At 38.0% G+C, this 23,052-nt stretch overlaps 1 pseudogene; it reads right to left on the bottom strand.

Moving 5' to 3' along the window:
* Nucleotides 1–22,119: 22,119 nt before the first annotated feature.
* The window catches only part of LOC143438756 (transcription factor BTF3-like), a 77,141-nt pseudogene continuing 76,208 nt past the window's right edge, over nucleotides 22,120–23,052 (bottom strand).

Below are 23,052 nucleotides of genomic sequence, written 5' to 3'. Positions count from 1 at the left end.
ATGAGATTCCTCCCTCAGCACCACCATCCTGCCAGGAGCTGGGGACATTCAACAGCCTGACTTTCCAACAAAACTGGACCCAACAAGCTCTTATTAAAACATGAGATACCAGTAAATCTTGTGCCTACAAGTTCATCCTAATGGGCTTATTTATCCCAATATTCCTGATTAACAGTGTAGGCAATAAACGTGAGTTTTAAGATAATTGTGTAGGAACTAGACAATCCTGACCTTGCTCTCTTCTAGCCTGGAAAACGCACTTCCTTTACCTAAGCCTCAAGTTTCGTCATTTGGAAAATGAAAACAACCTCAAATGCAAATTGATTTTTAGGGCTGCTAGGATATTAAACTACACAGACTTAGAAAATATATGTAGACATACTGTTTCACAAAAGTTAGTGCCCTCATCTTAGGAAAAATTACATTGCTAATGAAATAGATTTGAAATAGATTACTTTTTTTTAAATTTAGTTTAAAACAGCATTAAAATGGAAAATACAGTCAGCAAGAGATACTGAAGCATTGTTGAGCTGCAGTAGCATATGAATGCATTTATTTGTTGTCTTGAAACAAGGCCTCCTGAATCCCATGGTGGACTCAAACTTCTGGGGTAGCCAAAGAGAAACCTTGCAGCTCTGAGCCTCCAGCTGCCACACTCATGCATGAGCTGGGACCACAGGTGTGTTACGCTTTACTTGATTTATGCAGTGCTGGGGATGTGACTCAGGGCTTTGTAAAAATTAGGCAACATTCCATGAGGCATTCCCCAGGTTTACACTGCTGTATTCTAAAATATTTTGTTTGTCTTCTTATTAAAGGCAATTAGGTATATGTACAAGTGCTGAATGAAGTTGGCACTTTCCAAACTCATGGTGTCTGAGTATCAGGAAATGGCTAATCCAATATTTCATGCTTTAATTACAAAATTACTTTCATGGGAGTATAATATCATCAAATATAACTTCCAACTTCACGACAGAGGTAATCAGCATTAATTTGCCCTAACTCTTCTCTTAATGATGTGCCTCTAGCTATATGGCAGCTCATTTCCTGATTATAGCAAAAAAGCACAGAGACTGAATCAATGGTGCCATGTCTGCTCAGCCCTTGGACAGATCTCTGACACAGCCTGGTGGTCACCAAATGTAGGAATAAAGTTGTAAACAAGCACTGAGTACTTCTATTAGTTCTTGAGACTTAGAATACAGTTACATCCCTCACTTTCCTCTCCTCCCTTCAAATCCTCCTTACTCTCTTGGCCTCTTTCTTCATTAATTGTATATCATGAATATACACACATATATATGGATTATGTATGGTTATAAGGGGATATATACATACATACATGTACATATATGTATGTGTATGTGTATATGCATATGTACACATATACATGTATGTGTGCATGTATGTATACGTATACATACATATATATGTATATACCTTCAAATATAACCTGCTCACTCTATATAATGTTACTTGTAACAGGACAGGTCAGTGGGAAATGGGTGACATAAAACCTAAACACAATGGCCCAGAACTGGAAACCTATGAACAATGAGGAGTTAGACCAAGAAACCCACTTATTCTAGCACTATGACTATTTTTTGGATTTCTCCTTTGATAACATGTGTACAGGGATAGCAGGTAACTCGAGTAGAAAAATTGCAGGAAGAAATGTATGTTCAGAAGAGAGAAAAAAGGATATGGATGCTCCCAAAACAAAAATATCAAGTACAAGCTGAGAGGTAGGCCTGCAGACCCAGGCAACTACGCCCTTGCAGTTTGTTTCCCATCACTTGGCATTGAGATGACTTTAATTTACAGTCACAGCTTAGGAACGGGTGCTGGAGAAAAACACTCCAAGTGTGGAAAGCAGGATCCTTGTGAGTGCAAGGAGGACGGCTTTCATGCTCCCACCTGACTGAAGAGGAGAGCAGAGCCCTAACAGAAACAAAAAGCCTCAGAATCTAACTCCTCTAGTTAGAATCCTTGGCCCAAGGAAAAAGGCTGGCAGAGTCTGCCTCACTGGGCTGAAAATTTTCATTCTTCTCTGGGCCTATGCCTTCTGCCTTGTTCTGTATATGTCTGATGTCTGCAAAGGGTATTTGAGAGAGACTGGTTCCACAGCTTGATCTGGCTGGTGCCATTCATCCTAGCAGGGCTGCCATGTCAACTGTGGTAATTAAAGATGGAAGAAATGCCACTGGCAAGAGCAGATTGTAATAAAAGACTGATTGCCAGGCTTAGCAGGTTGCTTGCCTTTCTGGTGACAGGCTCTGCGGTGTCTGGGAATGTGGCCTGGTCTCCAGAGTGCTGGCAGAAGAGAGCACAGATAAATAAATGGCTCCTTCAGGGCAAATATATGATCCACACTGCTGCTCATGAAGCACTGTCTAGCCATGTCTGGTGTCTCCCTGAATAGATAGCTCAGGATGGAATCTTGGCATTTGAAGGGAGCTAACAGTTGGCAGCCTCCGCAAAGGAAAATGTTCTGTGTGACCAAGCAGAGCCTCCAGTGAGCTTCAAGGTGCATCCCTCCCTCCCAGTTCAGCATCCTTGTCAAAGTGTCAACCAAAATGAGGGAAATTAAGAAGCAAAAATCCAAAGAAGACGATCTCCTGGTGGTCCTGAAAACATCAAACACTTCAAAGGAAAAGAAAAACGCTGGAGAGGATGTGAACACCGCTTTTGCACTTGAGAAAGGGCTCACATGCTCCAGCTGAATGCAAAGCCCCAGAAAGGAAGAAAGCAGGAGCCCTGTTCTTCTCTCACCATTCACACCCCTTAAACCTGGGTCTAAATTCGCTGTGAGAGGACTTTTTACTCCATATTAAACAGTCTTTGAGCAGAGTTGTAAATTGCCTCGAGTATCGTTTTATGATTTTTAATTTCAACAACATGTGAGATTGACAACTATTTATGGCTTATCAGACCTCAGAGCAGATTGCCAGAGATAGAAGTTAATTCAATGTGTAATTTCTCCTAGAATAGAGATTTTTCTGCTTGAGGTTGGGGAGATTTATTTTGGCTCTTTCAGAGCCTTGCAAATAAGATGAACAACCTGGTGGAGGCTTTCTCTCTCACTGTCTTAAAGAATCTAGAGCTAACCAAAAATATCATCAATGCTGTGACCTTTAGAATGCATAGATTAATCTGTTTGTAGAACAAGGAAACTATATAAAATATTGATTTACTCTAAACACAAACATACCCTTGCATAGAAGCTGAACTTTCTGTCTTTCGGACCCTGAGACTCTGACTGGTTTACTGTTCGGCATGGGGTTAGTTTAAAGAAAGAACAAATTTTTTTAAAAAAAAAAAGCATTAAGTTTGATATTTTATTTTCCAAATAGTAATCAGTGGCTAAATTTTATTACAGAATGTGTTGTCAGTATGAGCTAATGCTGGGTGATTATACACAGCATTATATACAAGGCATGCAGAGCCTTTCCTCTTGCTGTTCTGGCTGGAGGATTTGCAAATGGAAGCTGAAAACTATGCATAGCATTAACTAAACGGGGAGCAATGGCAGCTCACTCATAAGCGCCTAGGTATTAAAGTATTTAAGGCTTGAGAATAAATGACCCCAAACATCCCCATAAAAAATTGTGTTGATTCTTGCTCTAGATTTTTTCCCTTGAAGTCAGAAAGGGTGGAAAAGAATGTACTTACTTCTATGATGAGTGTTCGTAGGTTTCTGCTCATTCCCCTGAGAAGCTCTAGAAAATTATTTATTGTCACAGCTTCATGAAATCTGAAGTTTTTCTAATTGAGTAAAGGAAATAGATTTGACAAATCATAATAGCCAGCATTTGTGGAAAATACACCATATTCCATGCTCTGTGCTAGGGACTTCCTATGCTTTATTGTTATTAAATAATACCATTTACTTGTAACCATCTGTATTATATAGATAAAAATAGATGATGTTTAAGTTAAATAATTTGGAAGTGGCAGAAATGGGGCTGTAGCCCAGGTAAGCCCCCTGCAGAGCTAACCTGTGGTCCTTAGGAAGTACCTCTGCTATGACTGATCCAATTTATTGCATAGATTTAAACTGCCTACAATTACATGATGCACTCCTTTTAAAGAAATTGTTTTTATTTTTTCTGGTGGTAATATAGAGCTCAAAACAAACTGTCTGCACTTAGAAAATGAACCTTCATAACTAAAGGGGTGGCTCAGCAGTTGGAAGTACTTTCTGCTCTTCCAGAACACCTGAGATTGGAAACTTGTCCTCATGTGAGGTAGCTCACAACCACCTGAAAAACCTGCCCTTTTCTGGCCCCCACTGGAACCAGACTCATGTGTACATGTTACATGTCCTTTTTTCTGCTACACACACACACACACACACACACACACACACACACACACACACCTGTGGAGTCCTACCTGTGGAGTCCATTATTTGTTGGTCAGCTAACATGAGATCTACCCTGGGGTGACTGATCAACCCAGTGTCATTCCTTGGAGAAAACTAATTTTTGACAGTGTGTACATATCCCTCCCTCTTGCCACCCCCCCCCCCACGCACATAATTACAAGTAAAATTATTAGAAAACCCATAAATCCTCAAATTCGAGGCTCATATCTTAAGATCGAGAAATGATATTAAGGAGCTCTATGAACTCCAGGAGTTTGGTACATGATCATGGTCCCTTAGCTTTCTTTATGTTCACAGAGATGTTTAAGACTCTACAGTGGAATATGTCCTCTGGCTGAGTCATCCAGAAAATTTAAAAACTTGGGGATGAAAGGTGTCAGGATCATATCAAGTCTTAGAAGCTATGTTGGTGACCTCCATAAAGAAGTCAACAACTGGCAAACATTTTCTTGAAAGGAGATAGGAATATTAGTAGAATGAATGCTTGCTTCCTGTGAAGTTTCTATTTGTTGCTATGATGAACCCAGGAAGTTTAAACAAAACCTCCCCTCTCAGCCACTAAATATAGTGCCCGGTACTAACAAGGTGTTGATTTTGGATGGAGTTAATAGGTAGTGAGGACTGAGTGATCACCTGATAATTATCACACAGTTGCCAGGATCTTAGCTTGATCACTGTCATACCTTTCCGAGGGAGAGACACACATGCTGTTGGCAATACATTGGTGTCACATACTAGCTGAACTGCTGGTTGGACTCCCAGTAGGAAGGAACCTGTAAATGGATCATGGTGGCATATGGGGAGATGAATGGAAATTTGCTCATAAAACAGTGGAATGGATAGAGCTAGAGAAGACCATTTATCGTCTAGAGATTTGCCAATCTTAATTATCTTTTTAAAGAACCAATTTCTGTTTGACTAATTCTGTGATTTGCCTTCTCTGGTTGCTTTTCATCAATTTCTGTTTTGCTTTTTATAAGTTCATGCCACCAACTATTTTGGGGTAGGACTTGCTTTTGCTTTTCAAAGCCATTTAAGTGCATCATTAGTTTATTTGTTTAATGACTGAGTTTTTAAAGCAAGAGCTCATAATTACTGACTTTCCTCTTTAAAATCCCTTAAGCTGTATTTCAAAGGTTCTGGTAAGTTGTACTTTCATTTTTATATGATTTCAGCAAAGAGTTGTAGACAATTTTGTTCTGATTTCTTCAGTGATCCATTGGTCATTCCTGAGTATATTCTTTAGTCTCCTACAATTAATTGATTTATAGTTTTATGCCACTGTGATCTGATAGTTTTCTTTCTCTTTTGTATTTCTTAATGCTTTCTTTATGGACTAAAATGTGGTCTATTTTAGAGAGGGGTTCATAGGCTGCTAAAATGAGTGTGAATTCTCTATTTGCTGGATTTCAATAGATATCTGTTCATTCATTTATTTAGGTTGTATTTTAATTCCCTTGAATTTTAGTTTGCATGACCTATCAAAACTGAGACTAAGGTAATAGAAATCAACCATTATTACCTGTCTGACCTTGTGTTTCCATTAGTGTTCTTTTCTAAAATGAACATTGAAACCATAAGATTCGCAAATTTATATTTAACCTTTTTGATTTTACTCCTTGGGTGTGTTGTGTTCTAGCATGGGGAGTATCTTTGAGTTCATTGAGAGTTCTGTAAACAAGCACATCACTCTGATATGTACAGGGTCTGTATGAGTAGAGGACATGTCTTCAGACTTTCCTTGCCCATAAAGTATTGATCTTCCCTCTGAAGGTGTAGCTGTGAATGTCAAATAATATGCTGGAGCTCCCGAGTTTTCAGATTCTTTAACAGTGATGATCAGCAGATACTCAACTCCAGAGGTTAAATTTACCTGCTAACCTCAAGCTCAGAGCTTCAATCTCTAGCATTGCTCTGTTAGTGAGGTCTATTCTGGCCACTTATTGCCTTTTTCTGTACAGTTTACTGAGCTGAGCCTCCAGCCACTTGTACATCTTGACATCCCTCAACTCCATAACTGCCTTCTGGGGCTGTTTCCATGTGTTGTTAAACAGGTTAAATTTAAGCTCTGACTTGTGATTTTTCCCTGTTCTCTGGTCCCAGAGTAGCTCTATTTTAAATAGACACTTTCCCAAGGAGTCTATTCACTTCTTAGACTTGCACAAAATAACAAAGGGGATTCCACTTCATTGCTGACCTGTCAACAGAGAGAACCATTGTCTTACTAAGACCTACTAAGTTCTAGCTGTGTGACCTTGGGAAGGTCATTGCCTTTGCCTGGCAAAGTGGCTCAAAGCAAGTCACTCTTCACTAGGTTTGCCTGAATGACCTCTCAGAGATTTCTGCTACCCTAATCCCCATAGGAAGTCATGTTGCTAGAGCTGTGTCTGCTTCATGCATTTCCACTCATAGCTTTTGTCCAAAGCCCTTCCCTCTCTCCCTTTGAAATGCAGTTTCTTAGGTTTGTACTCATTCTTCTTAACTAGAACACACAGAAACAGCTAGTGCAACATCTTACCCATAATAGTTCTTGCCACTTTCATAGTAGTGGCATGAACTACCAGGGAAGGCTTCACATCTGCAGAAAGCAGGTTCATTATCAGTAGAAAGGGTATTGCATTCAAACTATTGCCCCTGACTCCTGAAGCTATCTGTATTCAGTTAGCATTGCTTTAAGCCACTGTGCCATGCAAAGGCAGTGACCTACCCAAGGTCACACAGCTAACACAGAAGTGATGGCAAGAGATGAGATGAGATGTATCTACCTCCAAAGTCTGCACTCTCCACATGATACCAGTAGTTCTAAAGTTGCCTGGTTTCTATTAAATGCTAGAAGGTCAAAGAGAAGTATAGGCTGTGGTTCTCAAATGAACTGATTACTAGACAATTTAGATCACCCCTTCCAAAGTCTCAACAAAACTTTTTAACCTTAAGCTGTAGAGTAGCCATGAGCTTGTACTTAGTGATGCTAACATGTACTCTATTTGACTGTTTATGGACAGTGTTCTTCTGCAACTGAACGTTTCCCTTTTCCTTACTTCTATCATTACATGTGTCATTAAACACAGAATCTCTTCAGGGAATTTTTAAGTGTTCTGTGGTCTCCATTATATGATTGTACAGAACATGTTTGCAGGGTTGTTATGGAAAAGGTATGTTTTGTCTTATTTCATTTTTTTCCATTTTTGGTGTAAACCTTTTTATCTTTAAAATGTAGCAGTAGGGAAAAAAATCCAATTTCTTCCCTAGAGAAGTCTATTGTGATGTAGCATTCTATAAACAGTCCTTAGGTTGTCTCAGCATATCCTTAAGAGGCAGTTCAGAAATCTAGTAGCTTCCTTTCAGGAGGGACATAACATTAAATGCACAATACACAGCTTACATACTGCCACACATTATTCTTCAATTTCCTTTTTTTAAAAGTATATTGGTATGTGTTTATGTGTATGCCAGATAGATGATAGATAGACAGACAGACAAATAGAGATGATGATGATGATGTGGTGGTGGTGGTGGTGAGGAGGAAGATGAAACAGAGAAATATGCCTCAGTAACTCACCTTCATTCCCTCACCATGGCTACCTGAATGGTGTATGAATGATTACCTCTGATTCTCCATGTCACCTTTTTTCAGCTTAGTTGTGGTGATACTATAAATGATATTTTAGATTTTTTTCTTTTATCTACTACAACTAATTGCTTTACACATCTCTATATAATATGCAAAGCTATTACTTAAGGACCATAGAAAAAGTATATAAAACTATGGGGTAAAAACTGCTGAAGTCTCTATTTGATAACAGTTAGAGTTTATGTTTTTATAGTGTAACTCATATAATGAATACATTCACCTATAGAGAGTTTTTCCAAATTTTTATTTTATTTCTTTAATTTATGATCATAGATATTTAAAGATAAGGTTTAAATGCAAAAGCATTTTTGTGTTCTTGGATATTATTGGGAAATACTACTTGCAAAAATCTAAAAATGAATGATCACTCATGGTGACTAGGATATACTATACAAATTTAATTTATGGAGGGAAACATATCTGATAACAGACTCCAGGATGCCTACTATTGTGTAACCACATACACTTGATAATGAACTACAGAATATCCATTTCCATGTTGGTACATACACTTGATAATGAACTATAGGATGTCCACTACCATGTAAGCATATATACTTGATAATGAACTGCAATATGTCCACTACTGTGTATGTATATATACTTCATAATGTATTACAGAATCTCCACTTCTGTGTATGCACATATACTTGATAATGAACTATTGGATGCCTACTATCATATAGGCACATGTACCTGGTAATGCACTACAGGATGCCCACCTCTGTGTAAGCACATGCACTTGATAATGGACTACAGGACATCTGTAACCTTGCATACACAAAGGCAGGACTGTGTTCCTCTATCTTCTGTGATATTTTAATATTCTATATACTGAAAAGGGCTTAAGAACTCTTACAATTATTTACAGAATGCTAAATCACTTTCACAGAGTATATACAGCTTCCAGAAATAAAAGAGAGTGACACTGTCTCCAAACCATAGAAGGAATACATAGTGTCATTTTCAAAGTTTTGATAATGTAATGAGAAATACTTTGTTCTTCTCTTGATTTCATAAATCAGCCCAACTTTCAACTATACTTTTTTGGAGGATAATATACTTTTTTTGTTGGGCTTAGGTCCTTCATTTTTCTAGGTACATCCTTTTAAATCTACTTTAGCCCCATCACCCCCAAATTAAAGAAGAATTCATCCTTCTATCAATCAAGAGCTATTATCCATGACGAAGTTTACATTCTGTTTACATTGTCACCTCCTCACAGTGTGAGTCTTCTATCTAGTGTTTTATGTTTTGCAAACTGCTGTGTGACACTTGTGATGCTCTATAAATAATAAATAACAAAAGCCCTGTAGTCTCCTGCCAGCAGTCTTTGATCAAGGGCAGCTTTCAACTGACTTCACATGAGCAGACATTAAAAAAACCCTCTCAGTGGCTGGCTGTTGATCTGCAGTAATAACAAAGCTGGTTGCAGAGGGACATCAATGAACCCATTACCCATGCACCAACTATCTATCTGTCTGTCTGTCTATCTATCTATCTATCTATCTATCCATCTATCTGTCTATCTCAATATCATCTATCTGTCATCTATCATCTCTATCATCACTATCATCTATCATAACTATTTACTATATATATAAATATATAAAACATATATATATATATATTCTATACATCCATCTACCTAATATCTATGTATGTGTGTAGATAAGAAACTGTGATTTGGCAGAAGTTTAAAGGGAACTACTGAAGGGTTAAACAAAATAGGCTCATGGATTATAGGTGGCATAACAGCAGAAAATGTACAGTTGTTGGATGAGAACCAGCAAAAGTAGAAACACCAGTGGGAAGAGTAAAAGGATGAATAAAAATAAAGGATAATTGTGTGTGTGTGTTTGTGTGTGTGTGTGTGTAATGGAATATTACATTGGAACACATTTCCATATATGGCAAACAAAAATTAATTTTAAAACATCATTAAAAAAAGAATCTGCTTTCTTTCCCAGCCCACACTTAAGCTTCATGTTTCTTAGAAGACTTGGGAGAGCAGAGTTCTGCACATACAAAATCACTGCTGTGCAATTGCTCTCAAGTAGATTTGAGCAGGAAGATTCACTGCCTTTTGGTCTTGGCTCATTATCAGAAAACCTCCTATCTGTGGACGTCTAAGACTCTGATTTCTATAAGCAGAAACAGAGCTGGAAACGTTAATAAGATTTAGCACCAGCTTCTCTACAATGGGTATTAATCTTAATATGTGAAATGATGGGTGGGTCAACTAACTCAGTCACTATAATAATGTTACAATGTGCATATATATATCAACAATACACCAAATACCTTAAACATATGATTTTTATTTGCCAATAAGGCCTCAATAAAGCCTCTGGGGTGCATAAAACTACTCCATATCCCACTGACTTAAAAACAAGCCAGTTCACTGTCATGATCAGTTGTCTAAGGGGTTGGTTAGAAAGGGGAGACATTAGAGGAAGAGAAAGCAGAAAAGGAAACTAGAGAGTAGAGAGTTAGAGGAGAGACAAGATAGACATGACACAGAACTATCACAGAAAAAGAAAAGAGAAATAAACTTAAGCAAGACACTGGATTTGGGATGGAATCTTTAAGGAGTATGAAGCCCTGGAAACTCCAGGGGTGTGTACTTCTAGCTGTCTAGTCAGCAAATGGCCTTTCTGAGTATTTTTATGTTGTCTTAAATTTTAATTATACACAGAAGTGACAGAATGAGAATCATGAAGTAATTATCTAACACCAACAATTATCAAGCTAGAATCCAATCTCTGTTCATCCCTTCAACCACCACACACCTCTGTCTTATTTCCACCCAAATTCTAAACATCATTCCAGTTCAAACAATTCAGTATAAATTTATAAACCCTAATATATGTTAAAATTGTATAAACACAATACCACCATCACAATACAAAATGCAACAATAACTGCAATAACACTGGAGCGTAGGTTTTCAAATTTCCAATCAGCTCATAAATATTGAATTGTCTACTTTAGCTAACAGCTTAATTTTCTTTCCATATAATCTCCAGAGTTTAGTTTTGTCTTTTTAGTTCTTGTAGCCTGTTATCCTCCAAGTTCTTTGAATTTCTTGCTGTCTGTTATAGAAGAAATCGTTCATTTGCTCTTAATAGTTTTCTGAAGTTTTTATTTTACTGATTGAATTTCTGCCCTATCCTTCAATATACTGTTTTGTATTATTTTATATAAGTGTGAGCAAATCCAGGTTTGATTTGGAGTGTAGGGAATAGGTCAAGTCTGTTTCAAAAGTTGTATTTTGTAGCACTACTAGACAGACACTGATTGGTTGCCTTTATTGGGTTGCAGGCAACTATTGGTGATCAATATCTGTCTAGATCTATTAATTCAATAGAGATTGCAAAAGGTACTAATTCCTTTTCCGTTTTGTTATTTTTTTCTCAAACCTTTCTACAAAGAGAAACTGTTTCATTAACTTTACAAGATGCAATAAGATAGTTCTAATGGAAATGGGAAAATAAAATTTTAGTCTTTTCTTAATTTGCTGTTTAAAATAATGATTTTGTTTGTTAACATTCAGTGTAGTGGGTAACAAGCATGCTTCTCCTGTTATCATTGTGCATTTGACTAATTGATATGTGTCACTGATTTTTCTTATTATGACACTCAAAATTTCCATCTTTGGGTATTTGAAACGTATTTAAGTCTTTTCTATCTATTTTCAGTCTTCTGTAAGACTGTAAATTCCAAACCTAGAATCAGTCAGTTTTGTAAATGTTCCAGTTTCTTGTAGTAGGAAAACTGAGATTTAATCCTGTAGAATAGAAGGCATGTCATCACTATTAGATGGTTGTAGTTTCCAGGAATTTTCAGTAAACAGGACTGCAAAACAGTGTGTGTGTGTGTGTGTGTGTGTGTGTACATATAGAAAATTTAAATATGTCATAATTTATTCTCATACTTGAGATTTTCAATTAAGGAGTATGTAAGTTTTTCATAATGTCTTATGCCCTTAGTCTATGTCTTATTGAACACTAAGTATTATAACTTTAAAAAATGAGAATGAGAGCATAATATATAAGTACACATTTTATCCCATAATATATAAACACTAATCTCAGAATAAAAATACTAACACCCCAGCCACAATTCATTATGCCATTTACTTTCTTGTTTATTTGTATGTGTGTATGTGTGTGTGTGTGTGTGTGTGTGTGTGCATATGCATCTGATTATGTGTGTATGTGAGTACATGGTCATAGTAGGTGTGCACATATATTTACAGGTGTGTATGAATGTCTGTGCACATCTCTACAGAGGACAGAAGTCAACCTCAGGTCTCATTTATAAGGAGCCCTCTACATTATTTTTGAGACAAGGTCTCTCAGTAGGATCTGTAACTTGCGGTTGGACTAGACTGGCCAGACAGAGAGCCACTGGAACCCTTCTTTCTCTGCCTCCTCAAGGTACAAGCATGTACCACCATGCTGCCTTTCACATGATGCTGAAGATTAAAATCATGCCTGTAGGAAACTACTTCATCAGCTGGCCTAATTTCTCAGCCCAGGTTTGTTTGCAAAAGTAGAGTATAGTGTGTCTCTGGCTAGCCATGGACTCACTGTGTAGCTGAGGATGGTCTTGAACTTCGAATCCTGCATCCACCACCCCAGTACTGGGATTGCAGGCATGCATCAGTTTATTCCCTGCCTGGGAACAAACCCAGAGGTTCACACATCTAAGCAAGCACTCTGTCAACTGAGCCACATCCTTAACACACACAATTCCTTTAAAATATTTCAATTGTTTTTATTTAACTTTTTAAAAGTCTTTCATCCTAGTTTGATACATTATCAAGTAGTAACAACTGAGTACGTTTCCATTATATTTGGAGTGGGTTATTTATTTATTTATTATGGGCCCTTAAAATTGAATCTTGGTCCTCAAAAAGATGCTCAACATACCCTCAATGCTTTACCACTGAGCTATATCACAGTGGTCCTAGCAGATAATTTTATTTCATAATTATACATAATATAGTTCTAAGGTCAAATGTATTTTTAAGATATACAAGAAAGTCTAGCGGCTCTCCACTTTCCTTCCACTTTCCCTGACCACATAACCATTTTATAGTTCATTCTTTTCTTTAAAATGAAGTTTATCCACTCCTCTTTCATCAGTTTCCACATTCTATATATTTATTTTTCTGCATCCCCAAAACGCACATCTGGAGAACATTGTACATCAGTGTGTAGGTTTTTCTGGTTCCTCTCTAGACACACTGTGTCTGGTTAGGTACAAACATCACAGTTATTTATTTGCTTGTCTCTACTTCTTCCTACACAATTGCACCAACATAGCAAACTGTGCCAAAGTGACAAGACTTGGCTGTATTTCCTTTTATGTTGTACCCTTGGAAATAAAATTCTAGAAGGTTTCATCCACTAAGGTTGTAATACTAAAATAATATGTAGAGTGGCATATGTGACAGACAGTTGGAGATGTGGAAGCCATTAACCAAGAAATCAACATATTTGCTATCTAGTGAGGTCCCACTTTGGAGCTCATGACATCATTTTACAGTTTTTTCTTAACATGACAAAAGGGGTTGACAAGATTCTTTGAGCCTTGTAAAAACAAGGGCACTAATTCATCCAGAGGCTCTACCCTCTGACCTAATGATCATGTCTCATAGGGCCCTGTTTTAATACCATCAACCTTGGAAGTCAGAACTTCAACCTATGAGTATTTCAGGTACACAAACCTAAGTACTTTAGTGCTGAATGAAAGGGTCAGGGCATGAATTATTATGCACAGCATTGACAAAAATCTTCTCCATGGAATTTACATCATCTTCCATTCCCACTGCGACGGATGAGAGCTCCTGTTCACTCCCAGCCTCTCAGAAAGTATGCTGTGTAACCACTTCAAAATGACCATCCACTAAATGAGAAGTGGTAAATTCCCACTCTGTCTTTAACAGGTACACATCTTCTGATAATGTTGATTATCCTTTATTTGGCTAAGGGATTTTTGTGGGGAGCTTTTTTTTTTTTTTTCTTTTTGAACTTTACTTATTTCTTTAAGTTTTCTATAGAACTTCCTTTTGAGGGAATTTCTTTATTCTGCACTTTTATTAAACTTCCTAGTGAGAATTTCTCTGTCAGATACTTAACCCACTTGTTATTTGGCCTTTTCTTTGTTTACATGTGTACCTTTTTGCTGTGCTAAAACTTTATGTAATGAAGTTTCTTTCCCTTTCATAATACTGCATCTGCATTTTTACTTATAGCTGGAAATGTTCCCTTATTTCTGGGTTATAGAGAAATTCACACCTGTTTCTTCTAATAATTCTTACAATTTTCTTACTCTGAGTCCTTGAATACTTTTAAATTTTTACCTTGTTAATGATGTGAGAAATGACTCATATTTATTTTTCCATAGGTATCCAGCTATTGTTATGATTTCATTATATGTTTTATTTTCCCCCTTAAATTTGCTTTTTCCCCTCTTTTTAAACTTTAAAAGATTTTACAATTTTGCTCCAGTGGTTACTTATTGTTTGCCACCTTTATCCATCTTTTGTTGCATTTTGGAGGAAATGATTAGGTTTTTATGCAACAACTTCCCTATAATCAATATTGAAATTACTTACAACTCTCCTTTCTCCTCCTCATTCCCAATTTTTGATGTTAAATAATTTCCTTTTCTTCTCAGTTAATACTTACAAAGCACCTAGTAACCTTACGTCCTCATCTACCCTGGTCAGGCCTCCATGTGTACCTTTTGATAGCCATTCTCTACACTGTTATCATCTGAAGAACAAGGAAGAAAAGTTCTCTCTGGATCCCTGCAGCAACCTCAGCAGAGCTGTTGATAGAGCTGTTGATCTAAAGATGAGAGTTACATAAAACACTAAGTTTCTGTCCTGTGCTCAGTGCAAGCAAAGCTCTTCATAGGGTAGCACTGGTGGGGAGCTTGCTCTCAACCTACCTTTTGTGGAGGAGTGATGAGAACAAAGCAAAGACACAGGGCACAAAACGAAAAATGTGCAAACCAGGTGAGCATGTGTCACCAACAATATCTATCAACAACGTTGCCTACTGGTTATTTTATGTGTTCCAAGATAGATTTTTATATGAAGAATGCTATAATATAGGAAAAAATATGACTGGAGAACCCAGGGTTCCTCTCGCCATGCTGTGGGCAGTCGGCTGGGAAAGCTCTGGGTTCCTCCAGCTGGAAGTTGGGCCCGGCTGCTCATTAGCTAAAGGCCTCTCCACGGATCCTCATGGTTTCTCACTGTGGCGGCCCCAACACACGAGGAAGTCCTTGGGTTTCCAAAACCGGTTTATTGACATGGCGGATGGTGGATGGATATGGATGCATACCCCATAAAACCCAGGAAGGAATGTTTAATCGGCTCCACCCTCTGGCCTTCAGGTACCTTATTAGTATGTAAATCTCTCTAGGGCCTGGATCACACCCTCCTGTGTACTGACTGTGACTGAAGAGTGAAGGTGGAATGGAGATTAGACCTTGTGTTAGGCCCGACACTATAAGCCAGAGTTTATTCAGACAAAAAAGCTCATGGTCTGAGCTTACAGCAAATTACGTATCACCCTCTGTGTTTGATGCTACCTAAGAAGAATGAAATATACAAAATAATCTTTGTATTGGTTTTTAAACAGAGGTTTTTTTTTCCTGCAGAGTTTCCACATGATGGTGTTTAGTTAATAAAAACAAAAGTCTGCCAGCTTTTTTGTCTTTTTGTTCTATGAATGAGAGTTTTAGAAAGTCTACACTATACTAGATTGAACTCCTCTTGATGGCTTCCAGGCTGTCAATGCTCTGAGTCAGTCATTCCCCATGGGTCACAAATCAGAAATAGTCAGCCAGCCCTCTAAGACATTGGGTACATTTGTTAGAGTAAGAAAAGTGCTGTAAGATTCCAGTCGTAGGCGACCATGGAAGTGGAGTGTGATGGTGTTGATAAATACAGACACCAAGATGGATGATCAGTTTTCATTTACTGTACAGATTCAGTTAATAGATCCCAAAGGACAATTCTGTTCCAACAGGATTTTGCCCTTGGTAGCAGCACAGTCCATTCACTTTATGATCTCTTCATAGTTTTCTGACAGCTAATATTTATGTAGCAAACACTCCTTGCAAAACACATTGCTTTATGAAAAATATTTCCAGTCCTTTAGTGGCTATCCATAAGATACAATTTTATTACCAGGAATCTTGCATTTTTTAGTTATAATATGTAGACTATTACATACTATGTATCTTTTAGGGATGGTGATCAGCTTCTTTGTGTAAGGAAAATGCTGTCTATATTCCTAACACCTAGTGTCATTGACATTTAAATTGAATGTAGAATTAGTTAGTAAATTAAGAGATAGAGAGAATCTATACAGAACATCTAGTTGTGTGTGAGGAGATGATTCCTTGAAACAATTTAACAACTATTTATTCCAAGATGGCTTCAGTTTTGTTTAATTCACTTTCATTTAAGGGACCCTAGTTGTAATTATCCAACATATATACTAAGAAGTTCAGATTTGTCAGAGGTCAGAATTCAACCTAAGAGATTATTTACCATACTAAAAGTAAGCTGGAAAGTCCTGCTTGGAGACCTTGTATGGGTCTTGTTTTTTGGCCCCTTTGTTGTATTCTACTTACTCATTTCTTGGACATTTACTTCTTTACGGTCTTTAAATTATTCTTGAATTTGTCAAGGAAAGTGAATAAATAGTGATCAACAGAATTGTAAAAAATTCAGGAAACTAAGAAACTGACTCTTATCTCCCAATAGAAGGAAACATAATAACTGAGTTGTTTTTAAGTATCCTAACCATAGAAGGGATAAAGTGAGGATCCAGATACAAAAGGAAGGCAATTTGACTGTTAGAAAGCCAAATTCAGAAATGGTGTGATTTTTCTTTTTTTTTTTTTTAGTGGAGCTGGGAAATACAGAAACATACCCCAAAATGAAGGGATTCAAACACAGCCCCCAATTACATCTCATTTGGGTGTACAAAAATGGGGGTGGTATCTGGAAAGATGACTCAGTGATTAAAAGCACTGGCTGCTCTTCCAAAGAACCCAGTTCAATTCCCAACACCCACATGGCAGCTCACAGCTGCCTATAACTCTGGTTCCAGGGAATCCAGCACCCTCACACAGACATATATGTAGGAAAAATACCAAGGCACATAAAATAGAATAAAATAAAATTTAAAGCAAAAGAAAGCAGTGGGAAGGCATTTATAATGCTGACTGGTTTTATGAACTTAGAAACCAAATAACCTTCTACATGATCTACCAGCAGAGAGTCAGTGAACAACCAAACCTAGATTAGTCACAAGAGCAGGACTCTTCCTGGTGGGTCTTGGCTGATTACAAAGCCCTGGAGACTTTGAAAGGGAGTGTCAGCCCGACACCTTGATATATAGTTTTTCAATGTCCATAACAATGAAGAGACAAGGTCCTAATGGAGTAAGTTAGATGCTTAGTCTAACCTTAATGGTGCCCTTATAAGAGAAAAAGAAATGAATACACAAAAGCAGAAGTACATCACAAACATGCACTCTTCTATATGGTTTAAGTAAACCATTAACTGTTTTAGAAAACAACCAAGGACCGAGATGACAGATAGCAGTTCAGCCAGGATGAGAATGAAGAAATGAGGTGGGTTCATGGGTGACAATTTAAAAGATCACCAAAATCTCAGTAATGAAAATAAGTATTTTTAGTTGTCCACCACTGGGCTACAATCCCTAAATGATGGACCTAGGCCTCTCTGCACATATATAGCAATTGTGTAGCTGGGTCTTCATGTGGGTCTCCTAAAGTGGGAGCAGGGATGTCTTTGGCTACATTGCCTTGCTGCCTTTGGACCCCTTTCTCCTAACTGGGCTGCCTTGCTTAGTCTCAATAGAAGATTGCCTGGTTTTACTTCAACTTGGTATGTGAAGGTTGGATGATATCTATAGAAGGCCTTGACTCCACTTTTCTGAGGAGAAGTGGAGGAGTGGTGGGTAGGTGGGCAGGGGCGCTGACAGGAAGGGACTGAGAAGAGAGGAGGGAGGGAAAGTGTATGATCAGGTATAAAGTAAATAAATAACATGATAATTTAAAAAGTGAACAATAAATTAGTAAATAAATAAGTAAATATATATATATATATATATATATATATATATATATATATATATATATATATACCAGGCAAGGGATGAGGGCAAGCAACTGTTGTGCTTCCCACTGTGAGGCAACTCTGTAGACAATCTAATAAATCCTCTTTTAATGTATAAAAAGGAAGTATTTTAATGCAATTAAAATAAAGACTCAGACAAAAAAGTTCATGATAAACAATTCTACATGATGATCCTGCCAGAGGGAGGGTTTATGCAGCTTCAAGCTTAGGAGTATCTGCACCAGACACTGGAAGAGAAGAGATAGCTCTGAACAAATCTTTATTCTGACTTCTAGACTGAAGAATGACTAGACAATATATTTCTATCATTTAAATCTACTCTGGCTTTGGTGCTTTGTTATAGCAACTGGAAAAACTAATAAAATCACTTATGCTCATTCAAACTTCGTTGTCAATGACCCACAGACTAAAATCCAATCTTACTTGGAATTTATTAACTCCAGTACATTCTGTGGAAATATATAATGCTTTAATTTGTTTTGTTAAGAAAATTTAATGTTCCTATCTCATTTACTACCTATTAGCCCCCCTCCTTTTCCAACTAAATTATCTCAAGGAAGTCTGTGAACCCATGGAGATTGGACACTGATACCCTGTCTCTTCTATCTGGATCAAGCTGTATCATCCCATTTACTATGTACAGTGAATCTTCCCCCCAAACCTGCCAGATGGATTTTCCCTGTGTTAACAGAATTTTGACAACTTTTAACACTCTGTGATATCATTTAACCTTCTGTGATATCATTATGTTAAACTGACACAGTGTCAGCAAGCCATCCTCTCTTGCAACTTCTTAAACAGTTAAGTTTGCATTGTGAATCTGTTTTGATGTTGTTGACTTTATAAGATTTTTTTTTTTTTTTTTTTGCTTTTTTGCTTTTTTCAAGACAGGGTTTCTATGTGTAGCCCTGGTTGTCCTGGAACTCACTCTTTAGACCAGGCTGGCGTAGAACTCAGAAATCTGCCTGCCTCTGCCTCCTAAGTGCTGGGATTAAAAGCATACACCACCATTGCCCAGCTTAGGAATTTTTTAAAAGACAGTCTCTTGATGCACACAAACATAAATTTTAAAGTGCTGGACTATAGATGGTATAAATTCTAATCTATGAACCAGATAATTAAACTGTGTTTTCTGAAATTTTCTAGGAAATTGAGTATGTTCAGAGGTTAATTAGAATCATATACGTAGGTGCCTCTTCCCTTAAAATCTGTATAAATTAGGATGCAGAGTTTGGGATAATGTGCAATTATGACATCTTGATAGAAGAATGTGGGATGAAGGTGTAATTATCAAGCTTTATTGATTCCACCCCCATATTCACCTGTCAGTGAGCAAGGAAAAGGCCCAGGCAGTAATAAAGTCAGGTCCTCTGAGCCCAGCATACCTCATGAACCCACGTTCCTACAGAGGTCAAAAAGGGGGCAATTTTGCTTTCCCCCTCCATGCCTATGGAACATCATGAAAACTTTGGGCACCTTTCTCTTTCCTCTTCAGCAAAGCAAAGGAGTAAGGAAACCGAGGTCAGGTATCATTGCAGTCCTAAGCCATCCATTCCTCCAAACGTCACTGTTGTATTTGGAAGCTGTAATAAGATAGAGAGATGAGAACACAGTGTGTCCCTTTTCATGTTTTTAACACCCAAGTTGAAGAAATAGCCATCGGAAAAAAATAGAGTAAAAGAGTCCCCATGTTCTATAACAGAAATCTAAGACAAGTACAACAGGAGGCAGGTTACCAGGAAACATAAAATACAGCTTTGCAAACTGGGTGACTTTGAGTGGAAACCTGAAAATGAGTGTGAATCTGAGGGAACTTGAGGTTAGGAACTAGAAGGAACTCTAAGAAGGCTGCCCAGTCAGATTTCTATGAGGATAAAAATCTTCTGTGTGTTGTCTAATCCAGTGTGTGATTACTGATCTCTTGCATGTGACATGTATGCCTGAAGACCCCAAATGACACATTTTATTACTTTTAAATTATATGTAGATCACTAGTGGTTACACACTTGGCAGTAGGGCATCTTACACACACACACACACACACACACACACACACACACACACACACACACAATTTTCAAAAACACAGAGATCTGAAAGCAAGACTCAATGAAGTTGTCTATGAAAACAGGGCTTTAACAAGACTATCAGAGGGTTAGAGACGTGGCCCAGTCAGTGAAGTGTTTATCATGCAAGCATTAGGATTTAATTTGGATACTTAACCAGCAAGTTAGACAAAGTAGTGTGCATCTGTAACCCCAATACCAGGGAAGAAAAAGACAGACAGACAGACATGAATTTTGATGGCCATCTAATACAGCTGAGCTGGTAAGCATTAAGTTATAGGAGGGACCTTTTCTCAAAATATATAGTGGAGAGCAATTTAATGAAGACATTATTATCTGTCCCACACATGCATACACACATACAGCACCCATGATCACTCCCATTCATATTTCTTCCAATATTCTTTAACGTCTTAAACCACCATGTGGCAAGAGACATATTTGAGTACCTTCTTAGACTATCAATGCATTAAGATGGTAGCCATGGATTTCTTAATCTATGGCACTGCTGTCTTTATCTCTTATCTTTACACAGCACCCAAGTGCTCCTCAGTAATAGTAATAATAAATATTTTCTCTTGCAAAGAACAAGAGGAAAGTTTTGCATTAGTATCCTTCCTTCTGCCTTCTAAAGTTATTCTCTCACTTGTCTTGATTATTTGGTGCCTCCACTTTGGAAATTACATCATAGCTATACATTGAAGCTGCAACAGAAAGTGAAATGAACTTGCCATCTATGGAACCTTTGAAGCAGTACCCCAGGAGAGATCCTGGAGGCTGGCTGCTCTGGGATGACTCAGACTCCAGACTGCTACTTCTAAATACTGTGCATGTTGGCAAGAGATGTAAGCATTTTCTCATATGACACTAATTGTATTTACAGAATTACCCAAGAATTCTACAAAGTAGCATGTGAAGAATTAGCTTCCTTTCTAATTTGTGGCAAATGCTATTTGTCAAGGACCTATTGATGGGTGTTATATAACTCCAAAGCTCTTTAAACTATGCCCTTTGGTCATGGTTTCCTTTTTTTCCTGAGTCATACTTACTGAAGGTCATATTGCTAATATTTATTTAGATGAACTGTGTGTTGGCAATTCCTTCACACTACCTTATTCTTAAATTAATCTGTCAAGGTGGGTACTAGAATTCCCACATTATAAATAACATAATATTATCTCAGTCACTTGAGGTTGTAAGGAACCAAGATGTAAATCCTGATGACGTGCCATTAATGCCTAGATGATAAATGAAACTATCAGGCACATTTGAGGTAAGCAATATGAGGTGACTACGAATGGAGATGATGCAAACAACAAAGGAGTATGGCAGACAATGTCACCTGCCCTCTGCAGCTACTCCATGACAACTCTATCTCCATGTTCCAATGACATTGCTCCAAACTTAAATTGTACACCTTCAGTTGCAACAGAAGTAAATCTAACTTAGTTGGCCACACCCACATCTTTGCACATAATGAGAAGCACCTGTACTACAGAGGATCATCTGAGAACCAGGGCTCTTCTCTGCCTGGCTTTCAACCTTACAATTGACATCCTCCTATACTTTAGTCCAAGCACAATGCTAGGCCTCAGCCCTATGCAATTCTCTTTAAGGATGGCTTCATTGGCATCATTAACCCCTACATCCTGGCTGAGCACTCTCTTCCTGCAACTCCTTAACACATACACCCCCACCCTGGCCATTGCACTAGCAAAGAGACTTTTCTTATATGACACTCTCTTTCTGAGCAGGAACAACTCAGGTATTCATTCCAGTGCTCTCTCACTTGGCGCATTCGTCTTTCTTGTAATTAGAAAGGTTATTGCTGCTATTTTTTATGTTCTGCAGAGATACTCAGTACCGTCCCTGCATTGTAATCAGTCTCTGGAAAGAGCTCTATAAGCAAAGTGCTGCCGTGGCCTTGCTGGAGAAACTGCAATGCAGCAGGTGAATATGAATAAGCCCAGCACTGATGGATTTCCTTTGTGGAAGCAGGGATGCATGCCAAGCGGCAGCTCAAGAACTGCTGGGATGCTTCAGAATCCCAGGCTAGTTCTACATGACTGTCGTCATAGGCAGGATGATAGATATTTTGACCTTCACAGCAGAGTGGTCCTGTCTTCATGAGGCATGCTGCAGAGTAACAAAGAAAAACCTCTTGAGTCTGTGTTCTATAGGCACAGGGTCTGGAAGGACTTCATAAATCACAGGGGATTTGTACATAAACTCTCAAAAAGAAGAAAAAGGTGTTTTCAGTTTATCTGTGTTGTATCTGTCCAATAAATGTCTCAGAGTGGGAGCAATGTCTTTTTGAAACTTCTATGCTCTGTGTATACAGACAACCACCCTGTAAAAATGAAGACAAAAGACACTTTCTCTTTTTTTCAAGTCAAAATTGACTTTTTGTTTAAGTTGGACCCAGCCTCTGTAATCCACTGTGATTGGACACAGTGATCGGTTTCTCCTTCTTGAGTCACTGTTGTGAGCTTAATTCATGGTCTGCATGCAGTGGGCATACTAACCACCTGGGTAGTACCCTTGACAATGACTCAGAGAGGCCCAGGGGATGATCCTCCTGCAGTGAAGCTGAGTAAGTCAGCCACAGTTGGCGTGGATGTTTAATGACTGGCAGCCATCATTTAAATGGTTCTGACTGATAGACACATTGAAAATGTTTTAGGACAAAGCAAGCTTCATGACATGGTTGCTATCTCACTGTGGCTTTACTCTATTGGCCCATAGAAAGCAATAGACTAATGTG

Source organism: Arvicanthis niloticus, chromosome 26 (genome assembly GCF_011762505.2).
Source record: "Arvicanthis niloticus isolate mArvNil1 chromosome 26, mArvNil1.pat.X, whole genome shotgun sequence".
NCBI lineage: Eukaryota > Metazoa > Chordata > Mammalia > Rodentia > Muridae > Arvicanthis > Arvicanthis niloticus.
Note: the sequence above shows the minus strand (reverse complement) of the source record. Positions and strands in the feature narration are given on the sequence as shown.